The sequence below is a fragment of the Triticum dicoccoides genome, chromosome 6A (assembly GCF_002162155.2).
Source record: "Triticum dicoccoides isolate Atlit2015 ecotype Zavitan chromosome 6A, WEW_v2.0, whole genome shotgun sequence".
Classification (NCBI taxonomy): Eukaryota; Viridiplantae; Streptophyta; class Magnoliopsida; order Poales; family Poaceae; genus Triticum; species Triticum dicoccoides.
In genome coordinates, this window is record NC_041390.1 from 421,618,086 (window position 1) to 421,638,525 (window position 20,440).

Sequence of the window (20,440 nt, forward strand, 5' to 3'; positions counted from 1 at the left end):
GTAGGACTCTCCTGGCGCGCCTCTCCTAGGCCGGCCGCACCCCCCCTTTGGTCCTTTATATACGGAGGTAGGGGCACCCCAGAGACACACAAGTTGATCCACGTGATCATATTCTTAGCCGTGTGCGGTGCCCCCTTCCACCATAGTCCTCGATAATATTGTAGCGGTGCTTAGGCGAAGCCCTGCGACGGTAGTACATCAAGATCGTCACCACGCCGTCGTGCTGACGGAACTCTTCCCCGACACTTTGCTGGATCAGAGTCCGGGGATCGTCATTGAGCTGAACGTGTGCTAGAACTCGGAGGTGCCGTAGTTTCGGTGCTTGATCGGTCGGGCCGTGGAGACGTACGACTACATCAACCAAGTTAACGCTTTCATTGTCGATCTACAAGGGTACGTAGATCACACTCTCCCCCTCTCGTTGCTATGCATCACCATGATCTTGCGTGTGCGTAGGAAATTTTTGAAATTACTACGTTCCCCAACATAATAAACATTTATCATTATATGAGGAAATAAATAATAACTTTATTATTGCCTCTAGGGCATATTTCCTTCACGCTTCACACGTAGATCCCGCCACGACGCTCTGCTTGGAACTGCACCAACTGACAGCTCCACCATTCAATATAAATATGTATCCAGTTTATGACTTAGAGTCATCCGGATAAGTGTCAAAGCTTGCATCGACGTAAACATTTACGAAAATCTCTTTGTCACCTCCATAAACGAGAAACATATCCTTTGTCCTTTTCAAGTATTTCAAGATGTTCTTGACCGTTGTCCAGTGATCCACTCCTGGATTACTTTGCTACTCCTTGCTAAACTTATAGCGAGGCACACATCAGGTCTGGTACACAGCATTGCATACATGATAGAACCTATGGTAGAGGCATAGGGAATGACTTTCATGTTCTCTCTATATTCTGAAGTGGTCGGGCATTGAGTCTGACTCAACTTCACACCTTGTAACACAGGCAAGAACTCTTTCTTTGACTGGTCCATTTTGAACTTCTTCAAAACTTTATCAAGGTATGTGCTTTGTGAAAGTCCAATTAAGCGTATTGATCTATCTCTATAGATCTTGATGCCCAATATATAAGCAGCTTCACCGAGGTCTTTCATTGAAAAATTCTTATTCAAGTATCCTTTTATGCTATCCAGAAATTCTATATTATTTCCAATCAACAATATGTCATCCACATATAAATATAGAAATGCTACAGAGATCCCACTCACTTTCTTGTAAATACGTGCTTCTCCAAAAGTCTGTATAAAACAATATGCTTTGATCACACTATCAAAGCATATATTCCAACTCTGAGATGCTTGCATCAGTCCATAAATGGATCACTGGAGCTTGCACACTTTGTTAGTAACTTTAGGATCGACAAAACCTTCTGGTTGCATCATATACAACCCTTCTTTAAGAAATCCATTAAGGAATGCAGTTTTGACATCCATTTGCCAAATTTCATAATCATAAAATCGGCAATTGCTAACATGATTCGGACAGACTTAAGCATCGCTACGGGTGAGAAGGTCTCATCATAGTCAACTCCTTGAACTTGTCGAAAACCTTCCGCAACAAGTCGAGCTTTGTAGATAGTAACATTACCGTCAGCGTCAGTCTTCTTCTTGAAGATCCATTTATTTTCTATGGCTTGCCGATCATCGGTCAAGTCAACCAAAGTCCACACTTTGTTCTCATACATGGATCCCATCTCAGATTTCATGACCTCAAGCAATTTCGCGGAATCTGGGCTCATCAACGCTTCCTCATAGTTCGTATGTTCATCATGGTCTAGTATCATGACTTCCAGAATAGGAGCCGTACCACTCTGGTGCGGAACGTACTTTGGTTGACGTACGAGGTTCGGTAGTAACTTGATTTGAAGTTTCATGATCATCATCATTAGCTTCCTTACTAATTGGTGTAGGAATCACTGGAACTGATTTCTGTGATGAACTACTTTCCAATTTGGGAGAAGGTACAATTACCTCATCAAGTTCTACTTTCCTCCCACTCACTTCTTTTGAGAGAAACTCCTTCTCTAGAAAGGATCCATTTTTAGCAATGAATATATTGCCTTCGGATCTGTGATAGAAGGTGTACCCAACAGTTTCCTTTGGGTATCCTATGAAGACACATTTCTCCAATTTGGGTTCGAGCTTATCAGGTTGAAGTTTTTTCACGTAAGCATCGCAGCCCCGAACTTTAAGAAACAATAGCTTAGGTTTCTAGCTAAACCACAGTTCATAAGGTGTCATCTCAACGGATTTAGATGGTGCCATGTTTAACGTGAATGCAGCCGTCTCTAAAGCATAACCCCAAAACGATAGAGGTAAATCGGTCAAAGACATCATAGATCACACCATATCTAATAAAGTACGGTTACGCCATTCGGACACACCATTACGCTGTGGTGTTCCAGGTGGCGTGAGTTACGAAACTATTCCACATTGTTTCAAATGAAGACCAAACTCATAACTTAAATATTCACCTCCACGATCAGATTATAGAAACTTTATTTTCTTGTTATGATGATTTTCCACTTCACTCTGAAATTCTTTGAACTTTTCAAATGTTTCAGACTTATGTTTCATTAAGTAGATATATCCATATCTGCTCAAATCATATGTGAAGGTCAGAAAATAACGATACCCGCTGCGAGCCCCACCAATCATCGGACCGCATACATCAGTATGTATTATTTCCAATAAGTTAGTGGCTCACTCCATTGTTCCGGAGAACGGAGTCTTAGTCATCTTACCCATGAGGCATGGTTTGCAAGCATCAAGTGATTCATAATCAAGTGATTCCAAAAGCCCATCAGCATGGAGTGTCTTCATGCGCTTTATACCAATATGACCTAAACGTCAGTGCCACAAATAAGTTGCACTATCATTATTAACTTTGCATCTTTTGGCTTCAATATTCTGAATATGTGTATCACTACGATCGAGATTCAACTAAAATAGACCACTCAACAAGGGTGCATGACCATAAAAGATATTACTCATATAAATAGAACAACCATTATTCTCTGATTTAAATGAATAACTGATAACCCATGAGTATAGGGGATCAATTGTAGCCTCTTTCGGTAAGTAAGAGTGTCGAACCCAACGAGGAGCTAAAGGTAGAACAAATATTCCCTCAAGTTCTATCGACCACCGATACAACTCTACACATGCTTAACGTTCGCTTTACCTAGAACGTATGAAACTAGAAGTACTTTGTAGGTGTAACGGGATAGGTTTGCAAGAATATAAAGAGCATGTAAATAAAAACTAGGGGCTGTTTAGGTAAAGAAGCAATAAAATTAGTATAGCGAGTGTGGAAAAGTGATGGTAGGAGTTGCGAAATTGTCCCTAAGCAATTGACTACGTTACTAGACCGATAGCAAGTTTTATGTGGGATAGGCCACTGCTAGCATGTCATCCCTGACTTGGAATTCTATGCACTTATGATGGGAACTATTAGCAAGCATCTGCAACTACTAACGTTCATTTAGGTAAAACCCAACCATAGCATTAAGATATATTGGCCCCCCTTCAATCCCGTATGCATCAATTTCTATGCTAGGTTGAAGCTTCTGTCACTCTTGCCCTCCAATACATAGTCCTATCAAAATACAACTAACCCTATGGTGTGATCCACGTGCGTGCTCATGTGATGGGCACCAAAGGACAGCAACATAACCACAAGCAAATTAAACCAATCATAGCAATTCACCAATTACCGATAGGACAACGAAAATTTACTTAGACATCATAGGATGGAAACACATCATTGGATAATAATATGAAGCATAAAGCACCATGTTCAAGTAGAGGGTACAGCGGGTTGTGGGAGAGTGGATCGTTGAAGATAGATGGGGGAAGGTGATGGAGATGTTGGTGAAGATGATGGGGGTGTTGGTGTAGATTGCGGTGACGATGATGGCCCCGGCAGTGTTTCGGCGCCACCGGAAGAGAGGGGGGAGGGGCCCCTTGTTCTTCTTCCTTTACCTTCTCCCTAGATGGGAGAAGGGTTTCGCCTCTGGTCCATGTCCTCCATGGCAGCGGAGGGGCGAGAGCCCCTCCGAGATTGGATCTGCCTCTCTCTATTTCTGCGTTCCAGATTCTGGCCTTTCACCGTTTCTTATATTCCCGGAGATCTGTAACTCTGATTGGGCTGAAATTTTAACACGATTTGTATCCGGATATTGGATTTCTTGCGGCGAAAGAAGGGCACCAACCTCCTTACTGGGTGGCAACGAGGGTCAGGGGCGCACCCACCCCCCTGGGGCGCACCCCCTGCCTCATGGCCCCCTCGGGCATCGTCTCACGTTGATTCTTCTTCCAAAAATTCACATATATTCCAAAAAAAATCTCCGTAAGTTTTTATCCCGTTTGGACTCCGTTTGATATGGTTTTTCTGTGAAAAAAAACATGCAACAAACAGGAACTAGCACTGGGCACCGGATCAATATGTTAGTCCCAAAAATAGTATAAAAAGTTGCCAAAAGTCTATGAAAGTTGTAGAATATTGGCATGGAACAATCAAAAAATATAGATACGAAGGAGACGTATCAATAACCGTCTCGCATCAAACAAGATCCAGATATAATGTTCATGCCCAATGCTGGCACGAAATAACAATTATTCAGGTCTAAAACTAATCCTGATGGTAGATGTAGAGGTAGCATGCCGACAGCGATCACATCAACCTTGGAACCATTTCCGATGTGCATCGTTACCTCGTCCTTAGCCAATATTCGTTTAATCTGTAGCCCCTGTTTCGAGTTGCAAATATGAGCAATAGAACCAGTATCAAATACCCAGGCGCTAGTACGAGCATTAGTAAGGTACACATCAATAACATGTATATCAACTATACCTTTCACTTGGCCATCCTTCTTATCCGCCAAATACTTGGGGCAGTTCCGCTTCGAGTGACCAGTCCCTTTGCAGTAGAAGCACTCAGTTTCAGGCTTAGGTCCAGACTTGGGCTTCTTCCTTGAGAAGCAACTTGCTTGATATTCTTCTTGAAGTTCCCCTTCTTCCCTTTGCCCTTTTTCTTGAAACTAGTGGTCTTGTTAACCATCAACACTTGATGCTCCTTCTTGATTTCTACCTCCGCAGCCTTTAGCATCGCGAAGAGCTCGGGAATAGTTTTTTCCATCCCTTTCATATTATAGTTCATCACAAAGCCTTTATAGCTTGGCGGCAATGATTGAAGAACTCTGTCAATGACACTATCATCAGGAAGATTAACTCCCAGCTGAGTCAAGTGGTTATGGTACCCAGACATTCTGAGTATGTGTTCACTGACAGAACTATTCTCCACCATTTTGCAGCTATAGAACTTGTTGGAGACTTGATATCTCTCAACTCGGGCATTTGCTTGAAATATTAACTTCAATTCTTGGAACATCTCATATTGTCCATGACGTTCAAAACGTCTTTGAAGTCCTGATTCTAAGCCGTAAAGCATGGCACACTGAACTATCGAGTAGTCATCAGCTTTGCTCTTCCAGACGTTTATAACATCCGAAGTTGCTCCTGCAGCAGTGCTTCTAGGACGTAATTCTTCTGTGTAGCAATGAGGATAATCCTCAAGTTATGGACCCAATCCGTGTAGTTGCTACCATCATCTTTCAACTTAGCTTTCTCTATGAACGCATTAAAACTCAAGGGAACGGTAGCACGTGTCATTGATCTACAACAACATAGATATGCAAAAACGGGACTAAGTTCATGATAAAATTTAAGTTCAATTAATCATATTACTTATGAACTCCCACTTAGATTGACATCCCTCTAGTCATCTAAATGATCATGTGATCCATATCAACTAAACCATGTCTGATCATCACGTGAGATGGAGTAGTTTTCAATGGTGAACATCTCTATGTTGATCATATCTACTATATGATTCACGTTCGATCTTTCAATCTTAGTGTTCCGAGGCCATATCTGCATATGTTAGGCTCGTCAAGTTTAACCCGAGTATTCTGCATGTGCAAAAATGGCTTGCACCCGTTGTATGTGAACGTAGAGCTTATCACACCTGATCATCACGTTGTGTCTCGGCATGACGAACTGTAGCAACGGTGCATACTCAGGGAGAACACTTGTACCTTGAAATTTAGTGAGGGATCATCTTATAATGCTACCGCCATACTAAGCAAAATAAGATGCATAAAAGATAAACATCACATGCAATCAAAATATGTGACATGATATGGCCATCATCATCTTGTGCCTTTGATCTCCATCTCCAAAGCATCGTCATGATCTCCATCGTCACCAGCTTGACACCATGATCTTCATCGTAGCATCATTGTCATCTCACCAACTATTGCTTCTACGACTATCGCTACCACTTAGTGATAAAGTAAAGCAATTACATGGTGATTGCATTTCATACAATAAAGCGACAACCATAAGGCTCTTGCCAGTTGCCGATAACTTTTACAAAACATGATCATCTCATACAACAATTTATATCTCATCACGTCCTGACCATATCACATCACAACATGTCCTGCAAAAACAAGTTAGATGTCCTCTACTTTGTTGTTGCAAGTTTTACGTGGCTGCTACGGGCTTCTAGAAAGAACCGTTCTTATCTACGTATCAAAACCACAACGATTTTTCGTCAAGTGTGTTGTTTTAACCTTCAACAAGGATCGACCATAGTCAATCTCAATTCAACTAAAGTTGGAGAAACAGACACCCGCCAGCCACCTGTGTGAAAAGCACGTCGGTAGAACCGGTCTCATGAACATGGTCATGTACTGTTGGTCTAGGCCGCTTCATCCAACGATACCGCCGAATCAAAGAAAGACGTTGGTGGTAAGTAGTATGACTATTATTGCCCACAGCTCTTTGTGTTCTACTCGTGCATATCATTTACGCATAGACCTGGATCTGATATCACTGTTGGGGAACGTAGCATGCAATTTCAAAAAAAATCTATGATCATGCAAGATCTATCTAGGTGATGCATAGCAACGGGACGGGGAGAGTGTGTCCACGTACCCTCGTAGACCGAAAGTGGAAGCGTTAGGTTAACGCGATTGATGTAGTCGAACGTCTTCACGATCCAATCAATCCAAGTACCGAATGTACGGCACCTCCGTGTTCAGCACATGTTCAGCTCCATGGCGTCCCTTGAACTCTTGATAAGCATGGGTTGAGGGAGAGTTCCGTTAGCACAACGGCGTGGTGATGGTGATGGTGATGTGATCCGCACAGGGCTTCACCTAAGCACTACGATGCTATGACCGGAGGAGTAAGCTATGGAGGGGGCACCACACACGGCTAAGAGAACCACTGATGTGCCTTTGGGGTGCCCCCCGCCCCCGTATATAAAGGAGTGGGGGAGAAGGTGGTCGGCCAAGGGAGGCGCGCCAAAAGGGGGGAGTCCTACTAGGACTCCACTCCTAGTAGGATTCCCCCCCCCACTTCTGTCCAATGGAGAGGGGGAAAGCGGAAAGGGGGGAGAGGGAGAAGGAAAGGGGGCTCGCGCCCCACCGCTTGTCTAATTCGGATTGGGCAGGGGGGAGGCGCGCACCACCTCTTGTGGCCTTCCTCCCTCTCTCCACTATGGCCCATCAGGCCCATGAACTTTCCCGAGGGGTTCCGGTAACCTCCCGTACTCCGATAAATCCCCGAACCTCTTCGGAACCATTTCGGTGTCCATATATAACCTTCCAATATATAAATCTTTACCTCTCGACCATTTCGAGACTCCTCGTCATGTCCGTGATCTCATGCGGGACTTCAAACAAACTTCGGTCACCAAAACACATAACTCATAATACAAATCGTCATCGAACGTTAAGCATGCGGACCCTTCAGGTTAGAGAACTATGTAGACATGACTGAGACACATCTCTGGTCAATAACCAATAGAGGAACCTGGATGCTCGTATTGGTTCCTACATATTCTACGAAGATCTTTATCGGTCAAATCGCATAACAACATATGTCATTCCCTTTGTCATCGGTATGTTACTTGCCCGAGATTCGATCGTTGGTATCATCATACCTAGTTCAATCTCGTTACTGGCAAGTCTCTTTACTCGCTCCGTAATGCATCATCCTGCAACTAACTCATTAGTCACATTGCTTGCAAGGCTTGTACTGATGTGTATGACTGAGAGGGCCCAGAGATACCTCTCCGATACTCGGAGTGACAAATCCTAATCTCGATCTATGCCAACTCAACAAACACCTTTGGAGACACATGTAGAGCATCTTTATAAACACCCAGTTATGTTGTGATGTTTGATAGCACACAAGGTGTTCCTCGGGTATTCGGGAGTTGCATAATCTCATAGTCAGAGGAATATGTATAAGTCATGAAGAAAGCAATAGCAATAAAAATTAACGATCATTATGCTAAGCTAACGGATGGGTTTTGTCCATCACATCATTCTCTAATGATGTGATCGCGTTCATCAAATGAAAACACATCTATATGGTCAGGAAACTTAACCATCTTTCATTAACGAGCTACTCAAGTAGAGGTATACTAGGGACACTCAATTTTGTCTATGTATTCACACATGTACTAAGTTTCCGGTTAAAAAAATTCTAGCATGAATAATAAACATTTATCATGATATAAGGAAATATAAATAACAACTTTATTATTGCCTCTAGGGCATATTTCCTTCAGCCTATGCCGACAGAAGCGTTGGCGCGAGCACAACTGCTCCTGGATTTTCCTCCCGCTGCGGAGAAGCTCGAAGAGTGGAGAGCTGCTATCCAGAGCCTTATTGGTTTTGCCAATAAGGATGGGCAACAGCAGGCAGGGCCTTCGTGGTCGTGGTCCACCGAGCCGGCGCGCGCTGATGGCGGGAAGGATCGGAGGTGGTGCAACCATGGTGCACTCTCCTCCACCACGACGACAACGGTCACTAGTTCGGTGGGTCGATGCCCGCGACGACGGATCCATAGCGTCGTCCGATCCACGAACTCTCAGCGATCAACATCAAGTTCTTCGGGAACGAGTCAAAGAAGATGCTCGAACCACCATCGAGCGGCGGCGGGAAGAGCGCCATCAATCTGACAGGTGCGCAGGGCCCGCTGTAGACAGGCTTGCGCCGGGGGATTCGGGTGACTTACCTAACGAGGTGGGTTGTCCAGCTTTTACCTGTGAGCTGCGTCGAGTCCAGTGGCCCACTTCCCGCATGTTGAAACTAGAGGTCCTAGAGAAATACATCGGCAAGACTCACTTGTCGGAGTTTCTGAGCATCTACAACATCGCGGTGCAGGCTGTCGGGGCTCGAGACGACTAGGTGCTTGCCAACTACTTCCCGTTGCTGCCCAAGCCCAACGTCGTGTCGTGGTTGATGCACCTACCAGAAAATTCCATCTCTTCCTGGTCGGATCTGTGTCACGAGTTTGTTGGCGCCTTTACCGGAGGCCACCAAGCTCCTGGAAAGGCAAGTGATTTATATCTCATCCCCCAGAAAGAAGGTGAATCCTTGCGCAAGTACATACAAAGATTCAGCCGTGTGCACTACAACATCCCAGACGTCCATCCTGCCGCTGTTGTCAGCGCGTTCCATCAGAACATGCACAATTGCAAGATGTGTGAAGAGCTAGTGATGAACAAGGTTACGGATGTTGCTGAGCTTTATGTTTTGGCCGATATATGTGCTCAGGCTGAAGAAGGAGCGAGATACCCTGGCGAAGACGCTGGCGTGGGAACTGACTCCGGAGACAAAGAGCTGCTGCCCCGGCAAAAAAGGGCCAATGGAGTAACAGGAAGCGCAAGGGCAAGACTGTGCTTGCCGTTGAGGAATCCGGCGACCCCGACACCACCAAGAAGGCCAAGGTTGACGACCCCAGCAAGGAGGTTGCCGGGTGCGCCGCCTGTCAGGCCTTGGTGGCTACCGACAAGCCGAAGGGCTCCGACAAGCAGTACTACAAGATCCATCGCACCAAGGGCCCTGATCTCCAGAACTGTCGGCAAGTTGAACAGCTTGTCAAGAGGTAGAAAGCTAAATATGAGAGGCGAGACAAGGAGAAGTGCCAGGATGGTGCTGAGGGGTCCAGCAAGAAGTGCGGTGGCCGAGGGGGTCGCCGCGGCAAGGATAAGCAACAGGAGAGTCCCGCTCGGGGCCGTGACAAGAAATAGGAGGATGATGACCATGAAGAAGGCAATGAGTCCAGTGAGCATGAGTTTCAAAAAGATACAGAAGCCATGTGTATTGATGGTGGCGCCTCATTGCATTCTTCTCACCGCCAGCTGAAACAGTGGGCGCACGAGATAAATGCGACAGAGCCATCGGTCGATGCCCAGAAGCCGTTGAAATGGTCCAACACGCCTATCATTTTTGACACTGAGGATCACCCTGATCACACAATAGCGGTCGGGTGTTTGCCATTGTTGGTTTCACCAACGATTCGCAACCTCAAGGTGACAAAAATGCTAGTTGATGGTGGGGTCGGTTTGAACTTGATCTCGCCCAATGTGATCAATAGGTTACCCATTCCTGATGGAGATCTCGAAGAGACGAGCATGTTTCAAGGGATCAGTGCGGGAAGAAGCCAGCCGAAGGGTAAGATCGCGCTACCAGTTACATTTGGTGGAGAGCAGAACTACAGGACAGAGAAGATCGTTTTTTATGTTGTCAAGACCCCGTTGCTGTATAACGGGATCCTTGGCCGCCCAGCGTTGGCCAAGTTTATGGCAGCGTCACACTACGCGTACAATACATTGAAGATGCCCGGCCCAATGAGCACCATTACTGTCAACTCCGACAAGAGGGATGCGCTTATCTGCGCTGACCAACTCTACCAGGAGGTAGTTGTAGCCCCTACCGCTAAGGCGCTTGCTCCTACCACTGGAGCTCCCAGGGGGAAGAAGACCAGCAAGGCCTCTTGCACCCACTCCAGTAAACGTGCCTCCTCGGAGTGCTGCATTCCTGTCGAGGAAGTGCTAGAGAGCTCCACCAGCAAGAAGAAGACCGGAAAGGCATCTTGGACCCACTCTGGCAAGCGTGCCTCCTCGGAGTGTTGCGTTCCCGTCGAGGAAGTGGCAGAGAGCTCCACCGGCAAGAACAAGAAGTCCAAGGCAGCTCCTCCAGAAACTAAGAAGGTGCCCGTCAAGGAGGACGGTACGGGTGGAACTTTCACTGTAAGTTCCACCCTCGATAGCAAATAGGAAAGTGGTTGCCTTCCTATGGGCGAATGTCGATGTTTTTGCATGGCAAGCATCCGACATCTCCGGTGTTCCCAGGGAGGTGATTGAGCACCATCTTGTTGTCTGTCCTCATGTGCGTCCATTCAAGCAAAAGGTCAGGAAGCAAGCTTTGGAACGGCAAGAGTTTATCACTTAAGAGATCAGGAAGTTGGAAGCGGCAGGCTTGGTCAGATGAGTGCTCCATCCAACGTGGTTGGCCAATCCAGTTGTGGTGCGCAAGGCAAATGGGAAATGGAGCTTGTGTATTGATTATACAGATATTAATAAAGCCTGCCCAAAGGATCCTTTCCCCTTGCCACGCATCGACTAGATTGTGGACTCCACGGCTGGATGCGACTCGCTGTCATTTCTTGACAATTATTCAGGTACCATCAGATCTTCATGATGACGGAGGATGAAGAGAAGACCGTGTTTATCACCCCATGTGGTACGTATTGCTTTATATGAATGCCTTTCGGGTTGAAAAGCGTTGGTTCAATGTTTGCAAGAGCGGTCTAGATCGGTTTTGAACCCTAGCTACATAGAAATATGGAAGCTTATATGGATGACATAGTGGTCAAAACCAAACACAAAGCAACACTCATACAAGATTTAGAAGAAACATTTGCAAATTTGCGCAAGATTAGACTCAAGCTCAATCCTGAGAAGTGTGTGTTTGGCGTCCCGTCCGGCAAGCTTCTCGGATTCTTTGTGTCCCAGCGTGGGATCGAGGCAAACCCCAACAAGATCAAGGCGATTGAGCAGATTGAAGCACTGAGACGAGTCAAAGATGTGTGTCGACTTGCTGGTTGTATTGCTGCTCTAAGCAGGTTCATCTCCAAATCTGTTGAGCGCGCCCTGCCCTTTTTCAAGATCTTGAAAAAGACAGGTCCAATGAAATGGACTCCAGAAGCGAGGGCAGCGCTGCAAGATTTGAAGAGGTACCTCTCCTCTACACCGACACTAGTCGCGCCTAAACAGCAAGAGTCGTTGCTGCTATATCTAGCGGCGACTAATCAAGTGGTCAGTGTTGTGCTAGTGACACAGAGAGAAGTCGATGAAGAAGAAGCAGCAGTGGCGAGACCATCGAATGACGAGCCGGGGCTCTCCCCGGCGGAGTCTGGTGCTGACAAGGCAAGACCCTCGGCAGAGTCTAGTGCCGACAAGGCGGGACCCCCGACAGAGGCTAGTGCCGGCAAGGCAGGATCTGCACAAGCAAATGAAGCGGCGTAGAAGAAGAAGATGGTGCAGCACCCAGTTTATTTTGTCAGCTCCCTCTTGCAGGGGCTAGGTCAAGGTACTCTAGTGTGCAGAAGTTGCTCTTCGGCCTCCTTATGGCCTCGAGGAAGCTGCGCCACTATTTCCAAGCACATGAGATCACCTTCATCACTCGCTTCCCATTGCAACGGATCTTACACAACCCATATGCAACCGAAATAATTGTGGAGTGGGCGTTGGAACTATCGAGCTTTAGTCTCAAGTTTGAAAGAACTTCAACAATCCAGAGTAGAGCCTTGGCAGAGTTCATTGTAGAATGGACCTCAACGCCTGACGAGGAGATTCAAGAGACCACTCTCCCCGGCAAGGAAACAAGCCGAGAGTGGGTTATGTATTTTCATGGGGCTTTCTCGCTGCAAGGCGCTGGTGCTGGTGTGCTTCTTGTCGCACCCATCAGAGATCACCTCAAATACGTGGTCCAGATGCACTTTCCCCGGGAGAGATCAACTAACAACACTGCGGAATGTGAGGGACTGCTTGCAGGTCTCAGGATAGCGGTAGACCTTGGAATTAAGAAGCTCATCGTCAGAGGTGATTCACAACTTTTCGTCAAGCAAGTTAACAAAGATTATAAAAGCCCATTGATGGAGGCCAACGTAGATGAAGTGAGGAAGTTGGAGGAGCATTTTGACGGTCTGCAAGCAGAGCATGTTCCTCGTGCAGACAACAGCATTGCCAATGACCTATCGAAACGTGCCGCCCTCAAGTTACTTGTGGAACAAGGGACTTTTGTGCTCCAACTGAGTCAGCCATCCATTGAACCATTAGCAGGGCAAAATAAGTGAAGGAAGTTGAGCTCCGACAAGTACTTCCCCGTTGAGCTCCCAGGGGCCATCGGTAAGGAAGTTGCTAGGGACGATGCCAAGCTTGCCGGGGGAGATAGGCTCCGGCAGGGCCTCGCGCCCTTGTCGTAGAAAAAATTGTTCCCGTGGCAGAAGACATGCCTTTAGTCATTGCTGTCGAGCCTCAGGCTCTAGCATGGGCACAACACATCGTTCGGTTCCTCCAAACAGGGGAACTCCCAGAGGAACGGGAAGAATCAGATAAAGTAACCCGTCGTCCTAATATGTACCAGTTTGTGGACGATGTCCTGTATAGAAAAAGATTGAACGGCGTGAAATTGAAGTGTATTCCTCAAGAGGACGGACTGGAGTTGTTGGCAGAGATACATGGAGGCATATGTGGCTCTCACATAGGATCAAGGGCTCTTGTCGGCAAGGCATTCCGACAAGGTTTCTTTTGGCCCACTGCCCTCTAGGATGCAACTGTGCTAGTAGCCAAGTGTGAAGCATGTCAGTTCCATTCGAAGAAACTGCATCAGGTAGCCCAAGCTCTTTAGACAATCCCTCTTTCCTTGCCATTTTCAGTATGGGGATCGACATATTGGGCACTTTTCCCCGTGATGTCGGGGGCTTTGAGTACTTGTATGTCGCGTCCGACAAGTTCACAAAGTGGCCAGAAGTGGAAGCATTGAGAAAGGTGACAGCACAGTTAGCTATCAAGTTCTTCTAACACTTTGGCACAATTATTGGAATCCCTATTTTCACAAATACATTAAAAAGATGAAGCATATGAGGCAACCTCAATTCCATTTTTTAGTTTTCTTTTATAGACTGAACTAATGATAAAACAAGAAACCAAAAGATTTGATTGCAAGATCTAAAGATATACCTTCAAGCACTAACCTCCTCGGCAACGGCGCCAGAAAAGAGCTTCATGTCTACTATGCAACCTTCTTCTTGTAGACTCGTGTTGGGCCTCCAAGTGCAGAGTTTTGTACGACAGTAGCAAATTTTCCTCAAGTGGATGACCTAAGGTTTATTAATCCGTGGGAGGCGTAGGATGAATATGGTCTCTCCCGAACAACCCTGCAACCAAATAACAAAGAGTCTCTTGTGTCCCTAACACACCCAATACAATGGTAAATTGAATAGGTGCACTAGTTCGGCGAAGAGATGGTGATACAAGTGCAATATGGATGGTAGATATAGGTTTTTGTAATCTGAAAATATAAAAAACAGCAAGGTAGCAAGTAATAAAAGTGAGCGAAAATGGTATTGCAATGCTTGGAAACAAAGCCTAGGGTTCATATTTTCACTAGTGCAAGTTCTGTTAACAATGATAACATAATTAGATCATATAACAATCCCTCAACGTGCAACAAAGAGTCACTCCAAAGTCATTAATAGTGGAGAACAAACAAAGAGATTATTGTAGGGTACGAAACCACCTGAAAGTTATTCTTTCTGATCGATCTATTGGGCTATTCCAATAAGTGTCACAAACAGACCTAGTGTCAGTACTAAAATAACACCTTAAGATACACATCAACCAAACCCTAATGTCACCTAGATACTCCAATGTCACCACAAGTATCCACGGGATTGGTTATACAATATGCATCACACAATCTCAGATTCATCTATTCAAACCAACACAAAGAACTTCAAAGAGTGCCCAAAAGTTTCTACCAGAGAGTCAAGACAAAAACATGTGCCAACCCCTATGCATAGGTTCAAAGGGTCACAGAAACCGCAAGTTGATACCAAAACATACATCAAGTAGATCACGTGAATATCCCATTGTCACCATAGATAAGCACATGCAAGATATACATCAAGTGTTCTCAAATCCTTAAAGACTCAATACGATAAGATAACTTCAAAGGGAAAATTCAATCCATTACAAGAAGGTAGAGGGAGAGAAACATCATAAGATCCAACTATAATAGCAAAGCTCGCGGTACATCAAGATCGTGCCAAATCAAGAACACGAGAGAGAGAGAGAGAGAGAGAGAGAGAGAGATCAAACACATAGCTACTGTACATACCCTCAGCCCCGAGGGTGAACTACTCCATCCTCGTCAAGCAGAGTGTCGGGATGATGAATATGGCCATTGGTGATGGTTTCCCCCTCCGGCAGGGTGCCAGAACAGGGACCCGATTGGTTTTTGGTGGCTACAGAGGCTTGCGGCGGCGGAACTCCCGATCTAGGTTTCTTTTCGGGGGTTTCTGTATTTATAGGAATTTTTGGCGTCGGTTCCACATCGGGGGGGGGGCACGAGTCAACCACAAAGACGAAGCACCCTCCCGAGGGGGTAGGGCGCGCACTCCAACCTTGTGGTTGACTCGAGACTCCTCTAGCCCAACTCTTTTGTTTCGGGGGCTTCTTGTGGTCCATAAAAAATCACTGTAAATTTTCAGCTCATTTGGACTCCGTTTGATATTCCTTTTCTGCGGAACTCCAAAACAAGGAAAAACAGAAACTGGCACTGGGCTCTAGGTTAATAGGTTAGTCCCAATAATCATATAAAATAGCATATAAAACATCCAAGATAGATAATATAATAGCATGGAACAATCAAAAATTATATATAGATTGGAGACGTATCAAGCATCCCCAAGCTTAATTCCTACTCGTCCTCGAGTAGGTAAATGATAAAAACAGATTTTTTTGATGTGGAATGCTACCTAACATATTCATCAATGTAATCTTCTTTATTGTGGCATGAATGTTCAGATCCATAAGATTCAAAACAAGAGTTTAATGTTGACATAAAAACAATAATACTTCAAGCGTACTAACAAGCAATCATGTCTTCTCAAAATAACATGGCCAAAGAAAGCTATCCCTACAAAATCAAATAGTCTGGCTATGCTCCATCTTCATCACACAAAATATTCAAATCATGCACAACCCCGATGAGAAGCCAAGCAATGTTTCATACTTTTTGATGTTCTCAAACTTTTTCAACTTTCACGCAATACATGAGCGTGAGCCATGGACATAGCATTATAGGTGGAATATAATATGGTGGTTGTGGAGAAGACAAAAATAAGGAGATAGTCTCACATCAACTAGGCATATCAACGGGCTGAGGAGATACCCATCAATACATATCTATGTGAGTGAGTAGGGATTGCCATGCAACGGATGCACTGGAGCTATAAGTTTATGAAAGCTCTAAAAGAAACTAAGTGGTGTGCATCCAACTTGCTTGCTCATGAAGACCTAGGGCATTTTGAGGAAGCCCATCATTGGAATAAAAAAGGCAAGTTCTATAATGAAAAATTCCCACTAGTATATGAAAGTGACAAAATAGGAGACTTTCCATCATGAAGATCATGGTGCTACTTTGAAGCACAAGTGTGGTAAAAGGATAGTAGCATTGCCCCTTCTCTCTTTTTCTCTCATTTTTTGTTTTTGTTGTTTTTTGGGCCCTCTCTTTTCTTGCCTCTTTTTTATTTTTATTTTTCGTCCTGAGTCTCATCCCGACTTGTGGGGGAATCGTAGTCTCCATCATCCTTTTCTCATCGGGACAATTCTCTAATAATGATGATCATCACACTTTTATTTACTTACAACTCAAGAATTACTACTCGATACTAGAACAAGTATATGACTCTATATGAATGCCTCCGGCGGTGTACCGGGATGTGCAATGAATCAAGAGTGACATGTATGAAAGAATTATGAATGGTGGATTTGCCACAAATACGATGTCAACTATATGATCATGCAAAGCAATATGACAGCGATGAAGTGTGTCATAATAAACGGAATGGTGGAAGTTGCATGGCAATATATCTCGGAATGGCTACGGAAATGCCTTAATAGGTAGGTATGGTGGCTGTTTTGAGGAAGGTATATGGTGGGTGTATGGTACCGGCGAAAGTTGCGCGGCACAAGAGAGGCTAGCAATGGTGGAAGGGTGAGAGTGTGTATAATCCATGGACTCAACATTAGTCATAAATAACTCACATACTTATTGCAAAAATCTATTAGTTTCGAAAAAAAGTACTACATGCATGCTCCTAGGGGATAGATTGGTAGGAAAATACCATCACTCGTCCCTGACCACCACTCATAAGGAAGACAATCAATAAATAAATCATGCTCCAACTTCGTCACATAATGGTTCACGATACGTGCATGCTACATGAATCACAAACTTTAAAACAAGTATTTCTACAATCCACAATTACTCACTAGCATGACTCTAATATCACCATCTTTATATTTCAAAACAATCATAAGGAATCAAACTTTTCATAGTATTCAATGCACTTTATATGAAAGTTTTTATTATATCCCTCTTGGATGCCTATCATATTAGGACTAAATTCATAACCAAAACAAATTACCATGTTGTCTAGAGACTCTCAAAATGATATAAGTGAAGCATGAGAGTTCAATGATTTCTTCAAAATAAAACTACCGCCGTGCTCTAAAAAGATATAAGTGAAGCACTAGAGCAAATGACAAAGTACTCCAAAAGATATAAGTGAAGATCAATGAGTAGTCGAATAATTATGTAACTATGTGAAGACTCCTTCTCATAAATAAAATTTCAGATCTTAAGTACTTTATTCAAACAGCAAGCAAAACAAAATAAATTGACGTTGCAAGGATAGCACATATCATGTGAAGAAGCAAAAACTTAGGCTCAGCCAAAACTGACCGATAGTTGTTGAAGAAGAAAGGTGGGATGCCAACCTAGGCATCCCCAAGCTTATATGCTTGAGACTTCTTGAAATATTGACTAGGGGTACCTTGGGCATCCCCAAGATTGAGATTTTGTGTCTCCTTAATTCCTCTCATATCACGGTTTCCCTAATTCTTAAAAACTTCATCCACGCAAAACCCAACAAGAACTCGTGAGATAGGTTAGTATAAATCCATGCAAAACCTTATCATTCTCTACTGTAGAAAATCACTAAAATTATTATTTGATATTTTGTACTAAATGCCTCTGTATATTTAACACTCCTATCCTCAAATAGAATCATTAAACAAGCAAACATATGCAAACAATGCAAACATAACAGCAATCTTTCTAAACAGAATAGTCTGTAAAGAATGCAAGAGGAATCATACTTCCCTAACTCGAAACATTCTGAAAATTTACCACACTGTAGATAATTTGTCGTTACTGATTGTGTAAAAATTTCAAGATTTTATCATGTTATGACTATTCACAAATATTCAAAACATAACAGCAAACTTTCTGTTTTTAAAACAGCAACATATGGACTTGCAAAATAAGCATGGTAGACGCTATACTTGACCTTTTTATTGAACTAAAAGATGTAAAACATTACTCTAAATAACAGCAAGCAAATCCTAATAAAATAAAATGACACTCCAAGCAAAACTCATATCATGTGGTGAATAAAAATATAGCTCCAAGTAAGGTTACCGATGAACGAAGACGAAAGAGGGGATGCCATCCTGGGCATCCCCAAGCTTAGGCTCTTGGTTGTCCTTGAATGTTACCTTGGGGTGCCTTGGGAATCCCAAAGCCTAGGCTCTTTCCACTCCTTATTCTTTAGTCCATCAAAACCTTACCCAAAACTTGAAAACTTCACAACACAAAACTCAACCGAAAACTCGTAAGCTCTGTTAGTATAATAGAACAAATCATTCACTTTGGTACTGTGAAGACAAGATTCATAATTTGTCACATTATTCCTACTGTACCCTGTCATTTGTACAATTTATATTAAGCAATATAAGCCCTAGAAACTAGAAAACAAGCAAACTATGCATCAAAAATGGAATCTGTCAAAAATAGAACAGTCTGTAAAGATTTGAAGTGAAATCATATTTCTATAACTCCAAAAATTCTGAGAAATTAGGAAAACCTGAGAAAATTGTTTATTAATCTTATGAAAAAATAATCAGTATTTTATCAGGCTTCTATTAAAAATGAGTATTGTTTTTGCTGAGTGCAAAAATTTCTCTTTTTCAGCAAGATCAAATCAACTATCACCATAGATCATCCCAAAGGTCTTACTTGGCACTTTATTCAAAAAAAGCTATAAAACATGATTACTACAATAGCTTAATCATGTGAACACACAAAAATAGTATATGTAAATATTGGGTTGTCTCCCAACAAACTCTTTTCTTTAATGCCTTTTCAGCTAGGCATGATGATTTCAATGATGCTCGCATAAAAGATAAGAATTGAAACATAAAGGGAGCATCATGAAGAATATGACTAGCACACTTAAGTCTAACCCACTTCCTATGCATAGGGAGTTTGTGAGCAAACAACTTATGGGAACAATGCTCAACTAGCATAGGGAGGCAAAACAAGCATGACTTTAAGATTTTCAACACATAGAGAGGAAACTTGATATTATTGCAATATGTAAAAGCATATGTTCCTCTCTCATAATAATTTTCAGTAGCATCATGAATGAATTCAACAATATAACCATCACATAAAGCATTACTGTCATGATCCATAAGAATAGGAATTTTACTACTCACCACATAAGCAAAATTCTTCTCATGAATAGTAGCGGGAGCAAACTCAACAAAATAACTATCATGTCAGGCATAATCCAATTGAAAATTAAAACCATGATGAAAAGTTGCATGCTTATCATTATTCTTTATAGCATACATGTCATCACAATAATCATCATAGATAGGAGGCATGCTTTCATCATAATAAATTTGCTCATCAAAACTTGGGGGACAAAAAATAGCATCATCACCAAACATAGCATCCCCAAGCTTGTGGCTTTGCATATCATTAGCATCATGGGTATCCAAACAATTCATACTAACAACATTCCAATCATGCTCATCATTCAAAGATTTTATGCCAAACATTTTAATGCATTCTTCTTCTAAAACTTTGGCACAATTATCGGAATCCCTATTTTCATGAAAGACATTAAAAAGATGAAGCATATGAGGCAACCTCAATTCCATTTTTAGTTTTCTTTTATAGACTAAACTAGTGATAAAACAAGAAACCAAAAGATTTGATTGCAAGATCAAAAGATATACCTTGAAGCACTAACCTCCTTGGCTACGGCACTAGAAAAGAGCTTGATGTCTACTACGCAACCTTCTTCTTGTAGACTCGTGTTGGGCCTCCAAGTGCAGAGTTTTGTGCAACAGTAGCAAATTTCCCTCAAGTGGATGACCTAAGGTCTATCAATCCATGGGAGG